This window comes from Bombina bombina, chromosome 1, assembly GCF_027579735.1.
Source record: "Bombina bombina isolate aBomBom1 chromosome 1, aBomBom1.pri, whole genome shotgun sequence".
Lineage (NCBI taxonomy): Eukaryota > Metazoa > Chordata > Amphibia > Anura > Bombinatoridae > Bombina > Bombina bombina.
Genome location: NC_069499.1, coordinates 422,698,496 through 422,710,668, shown reverse-complemented (window position 1 = coordinate 422,710,668; position 12,173 = coordinate 422,698,496). Strand labels below are relative to the sequence as shown.

At 34.6% G+C, this 12,173-nt stretch overlaps 1 protein-coding gene across 3 annotated transcripts in view; it reads right to left on the bottom strand.

The window, feature by feature from the left end:
• Positions 1-11,157, bottom strand: part of TANK (TRAF family member associated NFKB activator) — a 188,255-nt gene extending 177,098 nt beyond the window's left edge. For all 3 annotated transcript variants that reach the window (XM_053698361.1, XM_053698364.1, XM_053698363.1), the window contains exon 1: positions 11,026-11,157. The gene's annotated coding sequence lies outside the window, so the exon portion shown is untranslated. The remainder of the gene's footprint in view (positions 1-11,025) is intronic.
• Positions 11,158-12,173: the final 1,016 nt, after the last annotated feature.

Below are 12,173 nucleotides of genomic sequence, written 5' to 3'. Positions count from 1 at the left end.
ATTATACCCTTAAAGGAAAAAAAAAAAAAAGGTGGTTAGTTATAGTTATTCATCCTGGAGTTTCTGTGTCCATTTCTTCAGCATTGGTCTGAGGGACTTTTCTTCGCTTACTTTGCTTGGAAAGAATATCTGGTCCTGGTCGCCTCTGGGGTTTGGGACTGTTCTGACCATTTTGTTGCCTGTGAGATGGGTGCGAATCTCCATTTTCAGGTTGTGAGATATTCAGTAGGTTACAAAACCTGTTGACTTCAGACAAAGAGGTGCACTCTATTTTCCTCCCATTTCTGACCACTATCACCGATGTAGGGAATCCCCATCTGTAGGGTATATGTAGAGCACGAAGATGAGAAGTGAGAGCCTGGTAGTCCTTTCGCTTTTGTAGTGTTCTGAGGGAAAGGTCTTGGTAGATCTGGATTTTTTTACCTTGAAAGCTTATTGCTTGCCTCTTCCTGGTTATATTATATATCTCTTCCTTTTGTTTGTAGTTCTGGAAGTGTACCATGATGTCCCTAGGTGGGAAGTCGTCCAACGGTTTCGGGTGCAGTGCCCGATGTGCTCTATCCAGTGGAATGGTGACATTTTCATCTGTGTTATTACCTAAAATTTCGTCAAACAAAGCCTGAAGATAGTCCTGGACTTCATTATTTAGGACTGTTTCCGGGATTCCTCGGAATCGGAGATTACCTCTTCTGGAGCGGTACTCCAAGTCATCTATTTTATCGTCTAGTTCAGTAATTAGTTGGCGTTGCTTTGTCTGACCAGATGAGAGACTCGCTAGTTTTTGCGATACAACATATTCATGTTCCTCTAAGGTGTCGACTCTGTGGCTCAAGTCACTGATCTCCTTTTTTAAGTCAGCACATTCATCCTTGATACAGGATTTAACATGTTCAATCAGGGCTTCCATAGCTTTGTATGTTATTGGGGCATCACCATTATGTTCTTGTGCTGTGGCAAGTTCGCAGTTTGGAGTGGCTAAATTAGTGTCTTGCTCTTCTTCGTTAGAATTCTGTGAGGAATCCACATCTTTGTTTTTAGGTGTTTGGTCTACCTGTTTGAAAAAGGCGTGAACTGCGCCCTGGGTAGTCTATGGTAATTTCTGCAATTTGTCCTGTCTTGTGTTTTTCCTTTGCGACATATTGCTGAATGGGTGTGCTGCTCCAATTAAGACCTCTTGACCTCAAGGTAGTATATTGTACCCCCAGGGGATGTTGCCCTCACAGGGCGATCTCGGAAAAAGGCAATTAGGTTATGACCCGTCACCACACTGTGTGACGGGAAAGGGGGTGGGGGTACAGTTTGATAAGCCTGTAATGGAGTACTATACAATATAACAGGAATTTTCAAGATTGTCTGAGTTTCTTGTCATTTAGTAGTTCTACAGTATTTGGAGCTCTCACTGTATCAGATTATGGTATGTGCTCATGCAGTTCTCAATTCACTTAGATGTTTGCTGCTGAGTAGGCTAAATATATAAATATCTATTCGGTATGCCTTTAGGACACTCAGCTGGAGGTTATTAGTTTGGTATTATGGACACATAGTGGTATACAGGTTAAGATTACATGTAGTCAGGTATGGAATTTTAATACATACAGGTACCTTCAGAAATGGAAATATGTTTATTGCAAAGAGGCGCCATTTTATTTTTCCTCCTTTTCCTTTTTTCATAAAAGTATGTTGTGCCTTATAGCGAGTGTTTTATGTTGTGCCTTTACTTGCTTTGTGAGGTCACCTCAAAACCCTGTGAAAGGCTTTCGTGTACAGGCTTGTAGCTATGGTAAATGGCAGGCTTTTGCTTGTGTGGATGTTAATATAGCTGCGTCATTTGCGCCTTACCGGTTATTAGCTTTAGCAGGGGTCACAATGTTCTGTCGGATATGTCCGATGATCGGTATCTGATGTGAGCCTGTACTCGTGACAAGGGACCCTCGTGCTGGGCTTTACTTAATTCTCTTTAGCCCAATCATGGAGCTTATGGGCGCCGCGGTCCTTTACAGGCCTCAGGATTCTCTGCTTGCTGCTCTGTTGATTTCGTCATGCAGCGATGAGGATGGCAGTTTCTATGCAGGCGACTTGGCTTTAGATATGTTTCTCCCCTTGTAGGCAGTTATTGTATCTGCAGATTAGGTGCTCTACCATCTAAGACACCCGGTCTGTACTCGGAGCCTCAGTGCTTTGCGGCCATCATGGTCGGCCGTTCTCTCCGCCCCCCAAAGCTACATGTTTTTGTGGAATGTGACAATATTTTTATATATTTGTCTACTTTTTTATTTACAATAATTCTGTGAATAAATAGCTAGTTGAAAGCTTTTTTTATTCCAAAAATATGTCGTCTTCATAGGTAAATAAAAAAAAAAAGACTCTATCTTTCTATTTAAATGGAGTGAAAGTAAAAATGCTAAAAATTCTTCAGTACTTTGGCCACAAGTTTTTCTCTCTTTCTCTGGAACTTTCATTAATTATATGTCTAATCCCCTTGCAGAGGTTAAAGACATGGTTATATTAAATCAATAGTGCAATAATATTACTGTAACAAATCAGAACATTCTCTTTTTGCACCTTTATAGCCCTTTAATGCAGGTTAAATCCTCAAGCTCCTCGTCTCTTCCCACACTCTCAAGCACATATTTGGCCAAAATAAGGAAGCAAGAGTTAAATAATTATTTAACCCTTCAGAATCTGTAAAGCAGGACCACAAAGTACCCTAGTTTATATAGATATTACACAACCTTAAATTAGACAATATTACCTCAAAATGTTTAACCTGCTAGCTACTTTGTTGAGCTTGCTGGAATGGAGAGCAAAATATGTAGATATGTCAAAGATTTATTTTTCATGTTTAAATTTTGCTAAAACACTATTGAAAGTTTCAAAAGTAGATCAAATTTCATAACGTAAAGATTAATTGTTGATCTTTGATGTTGCAGTTATAGTGGACAGTTGGTTAATAGACCCAGAAATGCCCCAGTAAGTCTGGAGTTTTTTTGTATGTTCTCTGAACACCAGTCCCAGCACATGAAAAGCCTAATGTGCTAAGCCCCTGCAAATTAAAGCCTCAGAATACTACTCATTACACATAATGCAAAACTATTGAGGTGCCTTGCTTTTTCATCCCTTGCCTTCTATCCTGCCTGGTATTATATATCACATTTAATGGCATCCCATTACCTGACTACACACTGCTAAACTTCAATGTAACAGAGAGAAAAAAAAACTACAGAAATAACATACTGTAAGCAATGACACTAGTAATGGTAATAGAGCAAAATCAAAAGCCACAGCAGCCTCTTTGGTGGGAGTACAGCACTGCAAACAATCAGCTAGATTACGAGTTTGGTGTTATGAGTGAAAAAGCAGCATTATGCTTCATAACGCTGCTTTTTCCCTAACACCACTATTACAAGTCTTGTCGGTATAGGTGTACCGCACAACTTTTTGGCCATCATGCAACGTCAGTACCGCACTTTTATAAAAAGTCGCTTTTCAATGGGACTCCCATAGCGCTGGTATTACAAGTTTGCCTGGGAGGCCAAAAAGTGAGTGGTACACCCTATACTGACAAGATCCGTACCGCCATCTAAAGTCAGTAGTTATGAGTTTTACGTTACAAAGCTGTAGCATAAAACTCAAAAGTAAAGTGCTAAAAAGTACACTAAACACCCATAAACTACCAATTAACCCCTAAACCGAGGCCCTCCAGCATCGCAAACACTATTATAAATGTATTAACTCCTAATCTGCCGTCTGCCCACACCACCGCTATAATAAACCTATTAACCACTAAACCGTAAGCCCCCACAACGAAATATACTTCAATTATTACCCTTTAAACCTCTGACCTCCCACATCACTAACTCTACATAAATATATTAACCCCTAAACCTTTTTTTTCGGTGCTGTGTGGAGCTAAACGCAACCATATCACCTGCACAAGCCTACTTTTTGTAAACTTGTAATAGCAGCGCTTGAGGGAGGTGAAATAACACCGCTTTTGTTCCGGCCGTTAATTTCCCTATAGCGCTGAAAACTCGTAATCTAGCTGAATGTTATTAAACTAAATACAAATGTAATTGAACAAGGGACAGATTTAAAATGCAGGGAAAGGAAGACAAAAAACGGGACTGTCCCGGGAAAAACGGGACAGTTGAAAAAATGAACCCCCCCGGCTTTAACTTGCAGTGAGAATTTTCCTTGAAATAAAGACTGCTTATTTGTATTCCAACCATATGTACATGTACAATAAATCTTCAGTCTCTTGTAGAACTCATAGAAGTAATAAGGAAGCTGCATCTTAAAATAGCTAACTATTACTCATGAAAAGGTTAGTGTTCCATTGAAACTGGGCCACTTGGCACACTATGCTAAGCAAGGGGGCAATGGGCTCTATAGAGCCCCCCCCCCATCCTTATTGAAAATTGCAGTGGCTGTAACTGTAGATTATTGTCATTTTATAGTGATCTGTACCTTAATAGAAAAAGAGACCTATTTTTAAAAGAGCATACTCCTGCCTCCTATCAAACAAGAGGTGTCTATTTACCTCTACTTGGCAGGGGTGTGACATATGGGCCTCAGCCTACCCCACACCACCAGCTGTGAGGAAGTGACCATGCCCCTGGGATCTAAAAGGAATGTCTAGTGTTATATTTTCATCTAACATTACAGTATGAATATTATCATTTGTAGGTAATTTTGGTAAAATTTTATTTTGCTTTTTGCTTCGTGTCCACCTGGTTGGCCTGCACCATTTTCAGAGTCTATTACATAAAAAGTCTAGATTCCAAACTTCTCCATGAGTGTCTTTGTTTGGGTTACCCTGGTAATATGAATCATTTTCAGTTTAATCAGTTTCTCAAACAGGTCTGTTACCTGTTTATAGATAGTACCCATAATTGGCCCCCATTCCAACCTACCAGAGTTTGCAGTGTGAAAACTTCATATATTTAGCTTGTGTATTTTCCACTTCTTTTTCTATGCATTCCATTGATTTAGAAGTATGTGTAATTGAATTAGTTTATCAACACAAATTACAAATACAATAAATTATCCGGAAAACAGACTTTATTGCATATGCTTATTTGGGAGGAGTTCCACTCATATGTGGGCAATGCAAAAGTAAAATGATGGCATCAAATTGATTTTGTATTGATGTGTTTGAATAATTTTAAAATTAACAAATAATATAAATTCATAATATGTGAAAATAATGCGTCCATACATTTGTTTAATTTTATAAGAATTTGTAAAATGCCCAAAATGCAATTGCAAATAAATATCTATATTATTGTATTTTATTAGTGTACAAGATGTATCATGTAAAACTGTGATTTGAGATATATTTTTAAGTGTTTATTAAACCAGAAAATTATAAATTTAAGTAAGTAAGATGAGCATGCATGAAAACCTAAACATTCAGAAATTCCTCAAATCATCCAATAAGATGTTTGAAATTTTAATGGTGAATACCGGAGCAGACAGAACCACTTAAAGGGACACTGAACCCAAATTTTTCTTTGGTGATTCAGATAGAGCATGACATTTTAAGCAAGTTTCTAATTTACTCCTATTATCAATTTTTCTTAGTTCTCTTGCTATCTTTATTTGAAACAGAAGGTATCTAAGCTTTTTTTTGGTTCAGACCTATGGACAGCAGTTTTTTTTTTGGTGGATGAATTTATCCACCAATCGGAAAGGACAACCCAGGTTGTTCACCAAAAATGGGCCGGCATCTAAACTTACATTCTTGCATTTCAAATAAAGATACCAAGAGACTGAAGAAAATGTGATAATAGGAGTAAATTAGAAAATTGTTTAAAATGTCATGCTCTATCTGAATCACGAAAGAAAAAATTTGGGTTCAGTGTCCCTTTAAAACACGAACAATAACCAGGTTTCTTGATGTATTGGAATGGTCTAAATTTCTAAAACACCATAAAAACATACTCCTAATGAAATGGAAAAGACTCACATTCCCCACTCATATTCTAATGCATCATAAAATTATTTCAACCTTCATTTTTCTAAAATAAATCAAAAAAGCATTTTCAAGACTTCAACATTGCAAAAAAAACCCTTTTTACTATATTGATACATCATATGGTACAATACACCACCTGCTGGTGTCAGGCTATATCACGTGAGATGTAAGCTAGTGTATCCGCCCACGTTTGGGACAGACCTTATTCTTTATGCCCTCTCTTTGTTAATCTCACTGTTTTTAGTTATCCTATCTCAAATTATACGCTGTAGTGAGTTATTTATCTAGCTGTTGTCTGCATATGGGTAAGCGGAATACCATAAATATATGTAAGTTATATTATTTCCCCAATAAATGATTTACAAAAGTGGATTGATTAGTTTGTTTTACTATATAATAATAATCAGTAAAAAGAGACTAAACGTTATTGAAGTATTATTTAGCATCTAATTTCATGCATAAAATGTCCTGGTATTATGTAAACATCAGAGTAGCTAATCAAATTACACATTTAATCTATGAAGCATATTCAGAAGTAAAAAAATGTAATATCAGAATGTTTGTTGGTGGTTGCAATAAAATGTATTCCAAGCAAACATTAACCCCAAAAATATAATTATATACTTAATTGTGAATATGTCAAGAATTGATCTTGTCAAGTGACTAAAAAGCAGCAAGAAAATACACAGAAAACAATTATTAGCAACATATTGTCTGTATAGATAGACAGAGAATGAAAGCGTTTCATAAAAATGCATGCAGATATACCAGGAAGTCAGCCACAATGTGACTATTATGTTACATTTTCTATTTTCCCAGCAAAATGTCTCAGCCATAATTTTATTAAAGCTCTGGATTGTTTCCCTATATTCCAAATACATTCCAGTGTGAAAAGGGAAGCACTCTATAGGAACCATAAACACTTTCACTCAAACCTATTTGCAAGTGTTTTTAAACCGCAATATGCAAACTTCCTTGATTTCCCAATATATTCTCTTGGCTCATTTATTCTACATTACTAAGACATATTTGAAAAGTTTGAACCAGGTCAGTTTCCACTTGATGCTTAATTAAACTATGTTTAACATTGTTTATGTGTTCATAGCTCTTACATAGCTTCAACTGGAAAACAAAATCTTAAAAGGATGCTAAAAAGAATGTGCAAAATCAGGAGCTTTTTTTTCTTTGTTTTACCTTAGTTGGAATATATTTCAGTAATAATAAACTGGTTGAAATAAATTACCTTTATGAACATATGTAGTTAAGTTTTGACATTAGCATTAGTAGGACCTAGCAAATATATAGCAATAATGTATTGATGCATATATTTCTGACAGTAAATATTTAAAATTCAAGACATTTTAACCTTGACACCTTTATGGAAGAATATTTTTAGGGTGGGTTCTATCTGTCTGTCTGTCTGTCTTCCATTTAAAAATTGTTGTCAATTGGTTGTATTGATCAAAGATGATCAATACATACTGATGCAGAAAGTAAAAAATTTGAATTGCTAACAGCGTATCTGATAAAAAAAAAAAACAGCAAAAAAAAAAAAAGATATAGGATACTAAAAAAAAACTAAAAAGCTGTTGATAGCAACACTTGCCTGGCCAGATTATAGTTCCACAACGCGTTTCAGGGATTCGCCCCTTCATCAGGGTTTTACTTTCTGCATCAGTGTGTATATAACTTATGCTGCTAGTACCTAGTGCATTCTTCTTTTAGTACTGTCTTAATGCTTACTATTTGATGCGCTAATAACATTTTGTATGTTTAATTTCCTGTATCAATATGCACATTACTCATGCTGTCAGTAATTAGTGCGTTTCCTTAGCACTTTTTATATATATCGCTAAGCATTTAATGTGTCTTGCATTTGACTTATTGTTTCAACATATTTTATAAGGGCTGCAACTAAAGATTATTTTCATAATAGATTAATCGACCGATTATTTTTCGATTAATCAGATAAAAAAAAATCAATAATTGTTTCCTATATTTAAATAAAATCCACATACTGAGTGATACAATTATAAACTTCAGACTAAAACTTTACATTAACACAACTGTTTGTCTAATTTTTAAGCAGCAGAACGCATTTTAAGCAAAACAAAACCACAAACTGTTTGAAAAGAGGTAGAACTAGAAAAAGTAAACTATCACTGTTTATAACATTCTGTTATTCACTCTTTCAGAAATTTTGCATTGAAATGCAAAAATGTCAACATGACCACATGCTCCTGGCTGAGTCTGGCTCTCTTTTTGCAAGCTATTTTGCCTGCAGAAGAGAGGAGGCGCTCAGATGGTGTTGAGGTGTCTGAGATGCATAAGTATGGTTTTGCCAAAGTGGGATATTTTATCTTTGTTAACTATCCACCAATGCTAAGTGTTTTCTACTTTGGCAAGGGGCCTCTCAACAAAGTAAGCCTGGACTACAGTCTAACATAAAAAATATCTTAAATATCTATATGCAATGGAAATAACCAGCTATAAGGCTAGGGAAAAATATCTAGTCCTCTCTAAAAATAACAGATATATATTTATAGAGGTTGAAACTGGTACATATTATCACAATTTATTAAAAATATAAAAAAATCTATAAAAAAAATCAAAAGTGCTAAGGACTTTATATCAATAATGGGACAAAGCCATACACATGTATCTATATAGTACATATAATCAGCGATACCAAGCAATCCGCTAATAATTTTGCAAACAGATAAAAGTGCACATCAATTCAAATAACAACTCCCATCAATCTAGAGTTAGGTGTAAATAACAAGCTCTGCACTATATCATGCAAAGCATAGTCTCAAAGCACCTGATTTAATATAAACAATCCAAATGCTGGCTCCTATTCTGGATTGCACACAAGCCAGGAGTATTTGTAAACTTATACTGTCCTGAAAAAGTGAAAAGTAAACGTCTGTAGACGTCCTTTAGGCTAATGGCATAACCATAACACACAATACCATGTGCAGGAGCTTATTGGAGTGAAGCAGCTGGTGCCGTGCACAGACCAAATAATCGCAAACCAACAAATCAATCATGAGATTCATTGACAACTATTTTCATAATCAATTATTATCAATTATAACAAATAGTTGTTGCAGCTATTTATTTTATATACACATATTACTTGTAGAGATCCTGCAATAATAATATATGGTGTCAAGTGATTCCTACATTGTAGATATATTTATATTCCTTGTGTCTTTTATAGACTCTTTCACTGATTGTTAGTCATTTTAATTTGGAAGTAAATATTTTGTATATATGATTTTATAGCTCTGTTTTCTTTGTGTTTCTTATATACATGTTAAGCAGCCTCATGGACATTTAAAATATAAACCAGTAAACAAAATTCCTATTTTTCAATATTAATGTAAACCACTGCTTCAAAAAGAATTTAATTAAGAAATATAATTTCAATATTTTGGGATTCCTAAATGCAACTCAAATGGTTCTTGGTATTTTTGTTAAATGTTTAAAATAGGATGTAAAAGAAATGTTGTTTAGTCAAAGATCCCAGTCCTATTGGAGGTCTAAAAATGTAAAAAAAAAAACTGGAGCGCATACTGGTGGGAACAATGTCAGCCCTCTGGATGAAATTGTATGAATAATTAGTGAAGCCCTACAGTGAGGTTTGCAAACACAAGGGTTACAGGTGTAAAAACTGGCTTCAGGCAATTGCAAATATTTTAGAGAAATGTAGTAATTACAAAAAATAGTATATTGTTTTGGAATTTCTTCTAACTTACAATTCTTTTCAGAAAAAGGCAAAATTCAACCCTTTGAATGCCAACCCCTGTTTATGATGGTAACAGTGGCCCTTTGTTTTGTTAGATTGTAATCCTTAAATTATGGCTACAAGCACAACATGAATGATCTATTGCTTACATGGAAAGGTTCAGTAAAATATTCAATAAATTATCACATATTTAAATACTGATGATTGTTTTCAATGTATTGATTGTAGTTATTCCTTGAAGGGGGCTGGGGGAGCACCAACCCCTCTTTATACCCCAATCAAGTTTATCCTCTCTAACTATAGTCATTTTTCCCCATTTATAATGATGTACACATATGGGTGAATGCTTCATTCTTTCATTAGCAAGTGTTTAGCATTGACAACTATTTGTGGATGGCATCATCAGTATGTACAATAAAACACTGTGCAACTACTTACACCACACCCAAAAAACAATTTAACACTATTTAATACAATACTTGACAGTGAAAACATTGCTGCTGAATTCACTGAGACAATTTATTAGTGAAGATTAAACAGTACAAAGTGCCACATTCAGATAGTACATTTTCATTTCAAATAGTTTCTAAAATTGTTGAAAACTATCCTAAAACTAATCCACAATCGATTTACTAAAACATAGCTGATAGATAATGTGTGATTATGCGTTATTAATCTGATGTGGTTAAATTTCAACTTGCAGTTAACCCTGAACAAAATAAGTCTGTCTGTCCATCTATGGAAAGGTTTGGGGAAATATTTTAATATATAGAGAAAAAAAAATATATATATATTGAAATAGAACCTTATATGAAAAATGAATTTCTACAAATAATTTTACAATATTGATTTTGACTATAAGTTACAATAGAAATGCCTGATTGCCTTACATGGCTAACATTAGTTCTTTAGTCAGTTATTTTATTCAAGTGAGAAAACGAAATAGTCATCAAAATGTCTAAAATATTAAACATTGAGGGGAAAAAACACTATAGGAAATCTCCTAATTTATCCTTTTTTCACAATGAACACCAGATGAGAACAAAACAAACACAAATTTATACCAAACATATATTACTTATATACTTAATTAACTTGCAACACTATAAAATCATTTTCAAAAGTAAAAAAATGAATAAACTAGTTTCTCATAAAATGATACATAAACTATTCGCAGCTCCTAAGGCCTGATACATATTACATTATCAACACTGTTGCTGCAGTTCTAAAACACTGTGTAGAACTTTACGTATTAACAAGAGAAAAATATTTTGCACATATCTATATGGAATTTTACCTTTATAATGTTCTCAAGGAATGGTTTCTTCACACAAAACTTTGGAAGCCGTGTAGACTGTAAAATAGGTTATGTAGATCTTGAAATATGAGCAAGCAAACTGGTCTGTAAGGGTAATAGTTACATTAGCTGGGAACTTCCATGGGGAAATCCCCACAATACAACTTCCTTATTTGCAGCACATATCAGCCAATTGCTTTCAGAATATCTTAACTTAAAACATGCTGTAAAAGGAATCTATTCTTAGACATTTTGTTTCTTAGAATACCTGTTGTTTTGTTGTGTTTTTACCAAGCACATTTTTATATCTATTGACACCGAATGTTAGGTTGTTGTGAAAAATTACCATTTTTAGCAATTTTGAAATAAAACTGAACGTTTATTCTCATTAGGAGATTTTTCTTTCTTCCTCTTTTTTGTGTTGTTAAAAGTTATGTAAAACAAACCAAACAAGTTATACATCTTGCTATATTGTTATATGGTAAGAACATCTCATTATGCGTTAAAGGGATTTTTTTAAATACATGCTACTTAGTGATGTATTCAAAGCAAAGGTTAGGCTGAGAATAAATATGTAAATGTACTTTTTACAATGAGTTGTTTAAATGTCTAAAATAGAAGTGTAAAGTTTAGTTTTTTTTAAATTATTTAAAGGGACATGAAACCCAATTTTGTTTCCTCATGATCAGACAGAGCATGTGATGTTAAACAACTTTTCAATTTACTTCTTTTATCATTCTCTTGTTATCCTTAGTTGAAAATAATTCTTAGGTAGGAGCAGGAGCAGCAATGCATCACTAGCAGCTTGCTGCTAATTGGTGGCTGCACACAATTGCCTCATGTCATTGGTTTACCAGACGTGTCCAGTCCTGTTCTTTTAGCAAAGGATATCAAGAAAATTAAGCACATCTGATGGTAAATTGGAAAGTTGGTTAAAATCACACTCTTTCTGAATCATGAAAGAAAAATGTTGGGTTTCATGCCCCTTTAAGTTACTATAAAGCAATGTTTGAACTATTTGTCTCTGCTTGTGCAAACAAGGCTGTGTGGAAATCCTTTTGAATAATCCTATGTGGCACACAGCTTTGTTTAGACAGTTTTTTATTGCCTGTTTTATATTTGTCCTTAATTGTCCTCAGTAGGAATGA